Below are 13246 nucleotides of genomic sequence, written 5' to 3' on the forward strand. Positions count from 1 at the left end.
CAATAAAGTAGGCATAAGTGTGGCAATTCTTGCAAACATTCTGTTGGTTCACCTCTTTGCTGCCACGCATGCTGATATGTAAGGGTTCACAAGTCTCTCTGGAAGCTAAAGGGGGATGGAGGAGATTTTCTGGAATAAGTGTTTTTTAGGGGGTAAAAGTAGGGCACATTTCTCAGATAAAACTGGGATTAGGATGTTGTTGTGTAAATGTTATAATCATTATCCAGCAAAATTCACCAAGCTGTCTAGGGTGCATACTTACTCTATACATATAGTGTACAAATGTACCCAGGCTCAGTTTCCCTATTACCACATGAAGAAAAGCAAAATGCTGCGGCAACGGCTACAGAGACATTAAAAGCCGGGGTGGGGCATTTATTTTCTTCCAAACTGGACCCCCACAGAGAGATTTTACACTGATTTCCTGTAGCGTTCAGGATTCCATGGCTTCCCGAAGCAGCGCAAACAGTTAGTCTGGCTACAAGTTTATATATATATTTCCCTTAAATCCTTATCTCACTGCCTCAAAGTCATGTCAAGGTGCCAACGGGTGTTCAAGGTGATGTATAGTGGCACTTGAGCTGGTAAATGTAATCATACTATGAAAATTAGAGAAATATACCTGGTTTAAGTGGGAAAGATACTTGCCAAAATGCAAGCAAGGCCTCAACCGCCAAATATAGACTGCATGGAAAAACAATGGCCATCATTATCCAGGGGCTGGATTGTCCATGAGCATTACAGAATTCATGAATAAGGCTGTGGCCCCAGTGCCTGCGCTGCATGCGCGTCTGCGAGACTGGTGGCACGTGCAGCCGCGTCCCCCGGTCTTGAAGTGAGCTGCAGGGGGAAAGACAGGGGGGGGGGGCGTGATGGGGGTGCGGCCGTGACATCACCAAGCAGGTTCGCCCTCATTGGCTGAACCACCGGGGGGTGTGGCTTAGCGCTCCATCGCATGTCCTGCTCTCAATTCTCTTGAGAGCAGGAGTTTCTCTCGGCGCAGCGGGGCAGCCCCCCCCTCGGCAGCAGGCCCGGCCCCATTGTGGGGCGGCTCTTGTCCCTGCAGCGTCCACCAGTAGCCAGCGGTACCTGGCCTAGGGTATCAAGGCAGAGGATCCTAGGAATTCCCGCAGGTTAAACAAAACTATAATTCAAACCGAAGTCAGGCAACCCACAACGCCCAGAATTTCTGCAGGGAAGCAGCCCGGCAAGAACTGGAAGATTAACTTAAAAAGATTAAATGCAATAGTGTTAGCCTCAGTGAACTCAATAGGAAAGATGAAGGCCTCAATGAGCTCAAAAGTGAACACCTATTCTATTACAGAAATATAGAAAATGAAAGAACCCGTTGAGTAGACTTCATTGTTAACAAGAGATGGAGACACAACACAGTGGAGATTGAAAGCTCGTCGTCGGACAGAGCAGCCAGAAGCGTCATTCAGTTGACAAAAAGATACAGACTTCAAATAATGTACGTGTCTGCCCCAACATCAAGTCACGCAGACAATGAAATGGACCATGAAATCAACCAATTTACAGTAACAACAAAGGAAATTGTCAGCTGGAGATTGTTATGGGAGATTTCAATGCAAAGATTGGTGCCCAGCAGAAAGACGACGCATCAGTTAGATAACTGTGGTTACGGCTACAGGAGTGAATATGGAGACAGATTACTAGGTTTTTCAGAATGTCAAAACTTCTACATTATGAATTCATTTTCAAGAAGCATCCAAATAGAAAATGGACTTGGAGTTAGACCCAATGGATTAAAGAATGAAAATGACTATATTCTAGCTAACAAGAAACATATTAATAATAATAATATTAATAATAATAGCATGTTCTTGTATAGCCCTGGCTAGATTTATGCAGCGCTTTACAGAGACATTTTGCAGGCACAAGTCCCTGCCCCGTGGAGCTTACAATCTATGTTTTTGGTGCCCGAGGCACAGGGAGATAAAGTGACTTGCCCAAGGTCACAAGGAGCCGACACCGGGAATTGAACCAGGTTCCCCTGCTTCAAACTCTCAGTGCCAGTCAGTGTCTTTACTCACTGAGCCGCTCCTTCTCACCTATTATTGAATACTGCACAGTCCTTAAGCATTTTGACACACGTAGTGATCACTGATTGGTTTGCTGCAAATTACATCTGAATGCAAAGACGGACAAAAGAAAACGGATTAAAAAGAAGGCAAAAACCACCAACCTCAATTACCTGAATAGCAGAGAATTTCAACTAGAACTGAAATGCTCGAAATGGATGAGGACAAATTAACAAACAATTAGGAAAAAAAAAATGGAAAAAATCGCTAACTAAAAATAGGTTAAGAAAATATATGAGGAGATAAACCAATTACTCTGAAGACGGGAAGAAATGAATTAATACCAAAAACGCAAGAATAAGAATTGAATATGCAGAGTTGTGCAAGACGATCCGCAAAACGCACGACAGAACAGGAAAAGCCGACTTCTGATTGGGAAGAAGCAAATCATTGTACTTAAATAAGTCTATGGATCAACAGCAGAAAACTGCGAATGTATCATAGAGAGTTGAGGATGTCTACATGAAATTGTACGAGAACAGAGATAACACTGGGCATAGACCAGTAGAGGAAGAGCGAGAAGAAACAACCAATAATGTACCAAGTGTCCTTCCAGAAGTAATGTCAAAAGCAATAAAATCCATGAAGAAAGGAACAACTCCCATGAATGATGGAATTACAACTGAAATCTTGAAGACGCTTGGGAAGACGTAAAGAAAATACTTGCACAACTTTTTACATGCTACTTGAAAAACAGAACCATTCATGAACAATGAAACAATGCCATACTGTAGTGTTATCCTCATCCACAAAAAAAAGGAGACAACAATGGCCAACAGCTACAGGCCAATCAGTCTATTTGCAATCACTCACAGGGTTTTTAGGAAGATAATCCGTAATCAGCTGCAACAGACCCTGGACTTCGCCCAGCCTAAAGAGCAAGCAGGATTTTGCAGTGGGATACAATAAAATGGACCACAATAGCCAAGTCATAGAAGGAGTGATTTTCCAGTGTAATGAAAATCATCTACCACTCACTTTAGGATTTGTAGATTACGAAAAAGCATTTCATTCTGTCTGCACCTTAGTGGTTATAAATCATTAAAAAGACAGAGTGTTAAAGAAGAGTACATTGATATATAAAGAAAATATACAAGAATGCCACATCAAGCATTAGATTACATGAAGATGCAGCAAGATAAGGATCAGGAAACGAGCGTGGCAGGGAGACACCATGTCACCAAATCTTTTCACAGCAACACTTAAAGAATTATTCAAGACATTGCATTGGGAAGAAAAAGAAACCAAAACGCAAAACACTAGCTATTGTCAGCATAAGTGCCGTAGTAACTACTGTCAGGATAAATACCGTGACTGCCTGGATGGATCGTTCCGGTCAGTGTATGTTCTCCAAATTCTGTAGCAGCAGTCGGCGTCCTTGTATGAAGGCATATGTCCCCGAAATGCCAAAGGTTAGCCAATAAGATCTGCGTGTGTTCACCACATGCTGTGGCAACAATGTACGCCAATCTGGTGGCGTGCGTCTCAACAGCCGTTTCACGGAGGCGCGCTTTGTCAAGGGATATTTCTTTCATTATACTACAATTCGCCTTCCAGTGATTGTGTGACCACTGGCTTCTGTTGGTACAACAATTGTTGCCACCTTGGCCATTACGTATACCTCTTGTATTTTAAATATTATATATCAATGTATTTTAATAATTACATATTCTATGGTACTTGCTTCATCTTTTGTGGGGTTATATTGTTCTAGCATCTAGAGTCACATACTGTAGTTATAATACTATATTATAATCCACCACCAGTTTAAGTTCTTTCAAATCTAAGGCTGTCTCACATTTTAACCTGGTCAGTAACTGTTTCATACGCTCATAATATACATTTTCTTTAACTGTGCACGCAATGTCTTGTATATAATGTATACCCTGTTCATTTATGTAACTGTACTTGTAACCATGTACTATTTGTTTTACTCTGTGCCCAGGACATACTTGAAAACGAGAGGTAACTCTCAATGTACTACTTCCTGGTAAAATATTTTATAAATAAATAAATAAATATTACGCCACTCACTTCTATAGGGTTATAGAGTGCATGCAAATTGGGGACTTACTGATCCACCACTCCCATCTGGACTGGGTGTTGGTCAGCATTTTTATGGTGTTCTGCTGTTTCTCCTTAGTGCACCACCCTTACTGTTACTTCATTTGGAGTGCTGGTATCCACCTTTTCATGTTTCATGACAACGCAAACCTCAACATCACGTGGCGCCATGTAGCAGGAGGAGATGCCGATGGGATGAGGTAGGAGGCTCCGCACTCTCTTGGCGATGGCGGCTCTCCATGCACACCACGGGTGACGAACGTTCGGCGCACCGGCCCTGTAGGAAACCCATTTGAAATCATCTCTCAGCTGCTGATGTAAGGTGTCATGACATAGCGCCTCCCAGTAAATCTGGCCCTATATGCCTTAGCGGCAGTGTAATAATATGCTCCATGTCAGCTTTCCGCTGCACATCAGTGAACAACCCGCGTAGTGGCTGTAGATGCAGTTACAGTAGATCCTGTCCATCAATATGCTCTACTGAAATGTTTCAACGTTTTCCTTTCTCCTTGTGTCAATAAAATCCACCAGGTCCGAGGTACAGGTGCGCCGACGAGTATTCTAAAACTTGCCTTGGAAAATCTGGGGCAATCACCAACAAGACCAAGGTGCATGCTGGGTACATGCTGCAACATTTCAGTGACATTTCTGCAGAGACTAATGGTCCATCGGATTAACATAGCAGGGGTCTCTGGTAGTGTCATTCAGTTTGAATGGGACTGCCAGGGACCCCCGCTGTTAATCCGATGGGCCATTAGTCTCTCTGCAGAAATGTCACTGAAATGTTGCAGCATGTACCCAGCATGTACCCAGCATGTACCCAGCATGTACCTGGGTCTTGTTGGTGATAGCCCCAGATTTGTTTTAGAATACTCGTCGGCACTACAGTAGTAGCATTAACTTCTGTACCCGAAAGAGAACCGCGTTAGATGTAAGAAACTCATGTAACAAGTTTAATAAATTTGACACTGCTGCAGAAAAAAATCTTGCAACATGTCAAGAAGGAAATTATGGCTTCTTTATATAAATCTCCCTGAGGGCCCTGTTTAATGGATTCTGAGGAGGCGGCTTTCTTTTTTTTTTTTGTGCAAAAGAAAGGTGAAAAAGAGCCAAATCTCTCTTCTCCAATTCAATAAACGGTGAATTCGTAGATAACCACAGCAGACCCGAAAAAACTAAATGAATGTTTTTTTCAGCCACATGAAAAATTACCATTGAAATCGCCTGTCGTAGCAGAAATAAGTATTCTCCTGTATTCAATAAACTCTGAAGTGTTTTCATTATTGTTTTTATTTTAGGCAAAATGATTAGTGAAGCTTCAAAAACACTGTGTTGTGTACGTTTGAAAAAAGCCGAAGAGAACTTAATAGCAGCTAAAATACCCGCCTGTCACCTAAAACACCTGTGAATAAGGCAGAACCCTTGTGAATAAGGCAGAACCCCTGTGAATAAGTCACATCCCCTGTGAATAAGGCACAGCCCCTGTGAATAAGGTACAGCCCCTGTGAATAAGGCACAGCCCCTGTGAATAACGCACAGCCCCTGTGAATAACGCACATCCCCTGTGAATAAGGTACATCCCCTGTGAATAATGCACAGCACCTGTGAATAAGGCACAGCCCCTGTGAATTAGGCACATCCCCTGTGAATAAGGCACATCCCCTGTGAATAAGGCACAGCCCCTGTGAATAACGCACATCCCCTGTGAATAAGGCACAGCCCCTGTGAATAACACATGTAACGGGTATTCCCCCCCCCCCCCCCCCCCGATCACAGATGCAGTGTTACTCGGTGTTTAGTGCTCTACCTGTTGGCTCACAGGAGGGCTGAGCTTCCGCCACGGGGAACCTGGGGCAATTACAATACTATGGACAACCACTTACTCGGTACAGCGCCTCCACCTGCGATGGCTCCCACCAGAGGGGGAGTGGTTCCTCGCAGGACAATACACAATAACCATGTACAACTGATTTGATAATGACTAATACCTTTACTAACATGCATAGAAGACATATAACATCAACACATAGAAACAGGTGTCCCTCGCTAAGGGCAACCTGACTACGGCGTCTCGCCGGACGCTAACTTGCACTACGGCAGGAGCCCACACTTTATACGTCACGGCGGACGCTAACACCTTAGGCGCCTCGGCGGACGCTAACACTTATGCGTCACGGCCGACGCTAACCTTTATGCATCACGGCGGACGCTAACCTTCCACAGAGTGATCCCACCCCATGTCCAGTAACCCCAACCCAATGTCTCGCACTCTCAAGTCATATACCAATGTGTGTGTGACTGCGCAGCCACTATGTCTGGTGATAGGCCTTGTTGGTGCACGTGAGTTTGTGGGTTACCTGCCCGGGCTCCAGCCACGGGTGCTGCTATACCACTGGGGTTGAGTCGCCGGGATATCCTCCTACGCGTGGGGTGAATTCCGGCGTAGATAATATCACTGCAGCTCTACACCGTCTGTACCTTGGCTAGGGTCTGTCTGCTGCCAGCAGGCCGCAGTCACTGCTTGCTTGGCCTCCGTGAAGATAGTCCAGCTCCCTTTCAGCAACAATCAATATTCTTTATTCACTACTAACAAATAGATAATGGGGCAGAGTCCCTAACCTAGGGCCTGTCCCTACAACACGCAGCTAGGATGACTCAGGGTTATCTGGGGCCTAGGGGAGTACTGGCCTAGTGCAGGGAGTCACTGACTCCTGCACCCTACCTCCTTCCCCTAGCTGCTCCTGTCACCAACTGACTAGTGTGCTCCAAGCCTGCCAAATGTATCACTTTGTTGCAAGCAGAGCTCCTGCAGCCCTATTGGCTCCCTGGTGTCATGGGGCCGCTTCAGAGGCTCATGGGACTTGAAGTCCTCTTACAGAGCCCTACTCTCATTGGCTAGGCCTCCGCGGGCTTTTCTGTCTTGTACTGCGCATGCGCGAACTCCCTGGAGTCCTCCCGGCGTTCTTAGGCCCTGCGCATGCGCAATGCACCTAATAATGGCGGCGCCCTGCTCCGTGAACCGCCGGGACCGCAGCAACGCGACCGCGGCCTTAACAACGGCCCGATCACGTCCCCGGCAACCGGCCCGACTCCAAGCAACGCGCGGCTCGCGCACCAGCACTCCCTCACTCTCTCGGCGGCCCTGTGCAGTGGAAGGAGGGGGGTCCGTATGGCAAGGGGGACCTGGCTACATCCTCCCCCCGGTAAAATCCCCAATGTCCTCGCTTGGGACACAACTCAATGTAACTATAAACAGAAGTTATATAATGAAAATGCATTTGAAAACATAACTTAGCACATGCATGACTCTACACGATATTGCACAATTCTGTGAGCATCACAATCACAGATTGGATCTTGCTCCGAGAGCACTGCTGAGCCTCATAATGGGGTGCCCCCATTTGATCATAGGTTACCCGAGTTGGAGGGTACCTTACTCTTTGGCTCCGTCGGAGTTGTTCTTCTGCCACTCCCTCGGGGGAGTAATAATCACAGTCCTGAGGCTCAGCCTATTCCCTTGAGGGGAGAAATGTCTCTGAACAGTTTCTGTTAGGCACAAAGCTCGGGCTATGTGGATCCAAAGGCTGGCCTGTTGGTGTCACCTTAGTTGGCGTTGGCCTACGGGGCCCTTTACCCGTAGCTCCCCCGGGAGATGCCCCTTCTGTGGAGCAGTCCCTTTGAGAGGGTCCTTCCATAGGATCTTCAGGAGTTTCAGAGTGGGTATCATTATCTACAGTCTGTTGACCCATCTCTGATGAGTCGGGCTCACCGTTGAGCGGTGTGGCCAGTATCTTCGTCTCTTCATCTTCCACTTGTGGAATGGGGAGAAGATGATTACGGTGCCATACCTTTACCCGGCCGTCAGTGTCTTTGATGCGATAGACCGGGAGGCCAGGAATCTGGGATTCTATTTCATACACTCCGTCTCTCCATCGGTCGGCCAATTTGTGTTTTCCTGGAACTCCCAGATTGCGAAGCAACACAGAATCCCCAGGACGAAGTTCCCGATATTTGACCTTATGATCGTATCGCCTTTTATTGTCCGCGTTCAGCTTAGCTGTAGACTTCTCAGCCTGTTGATAGGCCTGCTGCAAGCTGTCTTTGAGCCTTTTATACGTATTTGAAATGGGTAGCGTTGTGTATCCCATCTGTCGAGACGCGAAGGCGCACATCCACTGGCAGTCTTGCCTCTTGCCCAAACATGAGGAAGTATGGGGAGAATCCAGTTGACTCGTGTCTGGTACAGTTGTATGCATGCACCAAGGCCTCCACATGTCGACTCCATTCAGTTTTCTGAGCGCTCTGCAGAGTTCCGAGCATGTCCAGTAAGGTTCGATTAAATCGTTCTGGCAGGGCATCTCCTTCGGGGTGATATGGAGTTGTTCGTGATTTGGCAATATTCAGCATTTTGAGCAGTTCTCGAATCAGCGTGCTCTCGGAATCTCGCCCTTGGTCGGAGTGAATGCGGTTGGGCAGACCGTAGTTCATGAAGTACTTCTCCCATAATATTTTTGCCATGGTGATGGCTTTCTGATCTTTCGTGTGGAAGGCCTGGGCTTACCTGGTGTAATGGTCCGTGACGACCAGCACGTTGCATATTCCCCGGCTATCAGGCTCAATGCACAGAAAGTCCATACACACAAGGTCCATGGGGCCAGAACTTTTTAGATGACCCATGGGGGCTGCTCGTGTAGGCAGGGTCTTGCGCTGTATACACCTATTACAGCGGCGACAATGACGTTCAACGGCCTCTCGCATCTTGGGCCAGAAAAAGTGGTCTCGAATCAACCCAAAAGTCTTGTCTATACCAAGATGTCCATGATCATCATGTAGAGACTTCAACACCAGGTATTGTAAGTTCTGAGGGAGGACTAGTTGTCGCGTATCCGGGTGGTTGTGGTATTGCACCACCCGATAGAGTAAGCAATTGTCTATTTCGAATTTGTCCCATTCCCTCATGAGCAAGTCCCCCAAGTCACGGGGCGCGCGTTTCAGAAGGGCTGGATTCTGCTCTTCAACTGCTCGCCTGATGATACTAACGACAGGGTCTCGTATTTGGTAGTCTACCAGATCCTTCCACCGTAACACCTTGTCATGCGTGATGTTCATCCCTTTTGGGTCGCAGTAGGCGGCGGGTACAGCCTGCGACCGGCATCCCAAGGAGTCGGCCACTCTTAATTCCGAAAAGGCCACTTGGTCGTTGACGATGGCGGCCATGCTACACATGGCTCGCACTCCGGGTCCTGGGAGTTCCTCCCATTCCTCATCATCTGGATTGGCACTTAACCCGGGTCGTCGGGATAGAGCGTCAGCCCCTATATTCAAAGGCCCCGGCTTATACTTCATGGAGAACCTGTAACTGTTTAGAGCGGCCAGCCAGCGGTGTCCAGCGGCGTCCAATTTAGCCGAGGTGTTGACGTAAGTGAGAGGATTGTTATCCGTCCTTACCTCGAAGGTAACACCGTATAGGTAGTCGTGGAGCTTCTCGGTGATAGCCCACTTGAGAGCCAAGAATTCCAACTTGTGGACGGGGTATCTCTGCTCACTGGGTGTCAGGCTGCGGCTGATGTAGGCTACCGGCCGAAGACCCTCAGGGTGTTTCTGGTGCAGGACGGCACCCAGTCCATTGAGACTGGCATCCACGTGCAGAACGTATGGCTGTTCGGGATCAGCATACGCAAGCACCGGCGCTTCAGTCAGACACTTCTTCAACTTCAGGAAGGCTCACTCACACTCAGACGTCCATTTATCCCCAAACTGTTGGCGTGCCGATATAGCCTTCCTACCGGTCTCTGCGGGGTATATCTTCAACAGATTGTTCAGGGGTTTAGCTTTACTAGAGTACCCTTCCACGAAGCGACGGTAATATCCACAGAATCCCAGGAAGGATCGCAGCTCCGTGACATTTTCGGGACGAGGCCAGTTCACTACTGCTTCCACCTTTGCGGGGTCGGTGGCGATCCCTTGGGCGGACACGATGTGTCCCACGTAGGTCACTGAGGTATGGCAAAACTGGCACTTGTCTAGGGACAATTTCAACCCTTCGTTCCCCAGACGGTCGATCACTTTAAGTAATCGCTCTTCGTGCTCTTCCAGAGTTCTTCCGAAAATGATGATGTCGTCCAGGTATACCAAACACTCCCGCGGGCTCATGTCCCCGGTAGTCTTTTCCATCAGCCGTTGGAAGGTGGCAGGCGCCCCACATATTCCTTGGGGCATACGTGTAAATTGGTAGAACCCCAATGGGCAGACGAAAGCTGTTTTCTCCTGATCTTCTGAATTCATAGGTACCTGATAGTACCCGGATCGGAGGTCGAGCACGCTGAACCATTGACTTCCATTCAGTGCATTCAGTATTTCTTCAATGCGCGGAAGGTTGTACTGATCCGGTATTGTACGATTGTTCAGAGTTCGATAGTCAACACACAGTCGTACGGATCCGTTCTTTTTACGCACCACCACTATGGGTGACGCGTAGGGCCCCCGAGACTCCGTCAAAATCCCGGCATCTTCCATATCGGGAATGGCGTTCCTCACATCGTCCACATCCCGCGGGGCGATGCGACGAGAGCGTTCTCGGAACGGGGTGGTATCACTCAGTCGAATGGTATGTTGGGCGCTGCGACTGCACCCCACATCCATCTCACTCGTGGAGAATACCTGTCGTCGTTGGTTCAACTGGGTTGCTAGCCGCTCTTTCCACTGAGTGGGCAGCGTCGACTCCCCGAAGTTGAAGTCCAGCTCGACTAACCGCTCATCTACGCCCACCGCGTTCACCTGAGGTGTGGTTACTACCGGGCTGACCGGATATATGCCACCCAACTTCAGACCCGCATCAAAGTTCATCAGGAAGGGGGAGATATTCTGCACATACACGTGGGTTCGGAATGGGATCTTAGTTGCCCACTCCCTCACTTCAGGTAGTATCTTATACCCTCTCTGGACTTCTTCTTCCGGGGTAATCTCCAGAGAGAAAAGCTGATCGCCCCCATATCGTTCAGGATAACAACACCAGACGGGCATTCTTTGCACTCCTCCTGGTAATATGGTCGTCAGTCCGCGTTGACGATTGTATAGATCCCCGTGTCGTTCCAGGGCATATATCCGTTGGCACTCTTCTCGTAGGACTGGATCTAGGAGGGCGGTGGCTAGCGGCAACTCGTTAGTCTCCTTCAGGTACGCTCGGATCACCGCTTGTACTATATCGGCGTTGGTGTCTAAGATGATCGGGTACTTGCACTGGTCCTGGGGCTGCGGGCATACCAGGGCCGCTACATGCATGGGGTGTCTTTTTCCGGTATTCAGCTGGAGTATTTCCATTTGAACCCTTACAATCCCATCGATGGGGTAGTCTTCATTACTTAGCCCACGTACGGTGACATGATCGGCCGCTCTCAGAGTGCAGTGTCGGAGGTGCTGTTCATAGAACGGCCGGTATATGATGGTCACTTACAACCCCGTATCCAGTAGAGCCGACGCATAGATCCCTTCTAGCAACCCCGGTATGATAGCTGCAGGGCCTACTTGGCTGTAAGCTTCCCGGTTGGGAGCGTCATCCCCTGCGTCGGCACCCACAGGGGCATCGGTGGTTCCCTGAGGGATCTCCACGTCATCCCCGGCAGTTTGTACTCGACATACCATCGACCGGGCGGTGTTTCTTCGATCGGGATTTTTGTCCTCAGGGAGGTAATCCCTTTCTGGGCAAGCCCGGGTGAAGTGGCCCTTTTTACCGCAGGTATAGCAAAGGAGGTCCTTTGATTCAGAGCGGTCCATGTACGGGGAAGATGATTTACGGGCGGGTCTAGCTTTAGAGGCCGAGCCTTTAGTTGCGACTTCCTCGTCCTGGGTCGGGGTGTTCTTAGCCTTGGCCCCAGCAGCCTTAGCAGGGTCACGGGTGGAAGGCTTCTTAACCTTGGCGGGAGTATGCAACCGGGCGTAGGCCTCATGTTCTTTTATCTCATCCATTAACTCCTCCCAGGAAGGGGGATCCCCTCGCATCAAAGAGCGCTTCATCATGATTACAATATGATGTTCGGGTAGAGCTCCTCTCAGAAATTGCTTACGGCAATATTCATCCACTTCGGCAGCCGTAATACATTTCCTTTTTCGCATCTCCCACAAGACTGCTTCAATTCGCTGTAGGAAATCAGATAGCTCCTCTCCGTCTTTCTGGCAAAGATTGAAATACCGCTTCATCAATTGCCCTATGTCCTCGGTTCGCACATAGGCCCGCACAAGAGTCTCTAGCATTTTCTGTGCAGTGACGTCCGTGTGCTGATCCTTAGCCATCTGTATGGTGGTGGATGCGGGAGGGCGCAGGCACTCCATTATGCGTTGTCGCTTCACCAGCTCAGAGCACGTCCACTCTTCTAGGACCTGAGAAGTGTATTCTCTCCAGACGTCAAACGCTTCTTCGCCCGTCGGGGTCGGCTTGGTTCCTGAAAAGATTATTAGCTTGCGATACTGTTGCGATGTCTGAGCTTCGGATCGGGATGACCCCATTTCTCGGAGGGCCTGGGCTAGCATTCGGATCTCATCCCCAGGTTTAGATGCCTAGTGGGCCATACTTAAGGGTGGACTATGGTCGGTGAGGGCGGCCCTGTCGACCCCGCAATAACTTTCAGAGGTTGAGTCCAATGTATGCATAGCAACTTCTTGTAAATTGGTACGGGAGCTGTCGGGTTCTGATTTTATGGACAGTTCAGGATAGACAACAATACAGCAAGAACCGGTTGACGTCGTGAGCCACAAGCTGGACGAACCCTGATCTTCAGTTATATCCTTCCCTATACTCACTAGCACGGAGCAATACTCCCGGTCTGCATCCTTACGTCGCTCTAACACTCTTATTTTGACAGCATCCCGGATATATGGGTGCTGCCTCAAGGCCAGGTGTATGGATGAAGACGGCGTATCAACAGGGACCCGGCTCACCGCGAGCGTGTGAAGCGGCGGTACTTGTAGCTCCATGGCCCAATCACACACGTCTGAGCGTGAGGGGGATTTTGAGGGGAAAAAAAATGGAACAGGGCACCCCAGGTCTAAGATCTCAGCAGCGCCTCCAAATGTAACGGGTATTC

The sequence above is a fragment of the Ascaphus truei genome, chromosome 2, assembly GCF_040206685.1.
Source record: "Ascaphus truei isolate aAscTru1 chromosome 2, aAscTru1.hap1, whole genome shotgun sequence".
Taxonomy (NCBI): domain Eukaryota; kingdom Metazoa; phylum Chordata; class Amphibia; order Anura; family Ascaphidae; genus Ascaphus; species Ascaphus truei.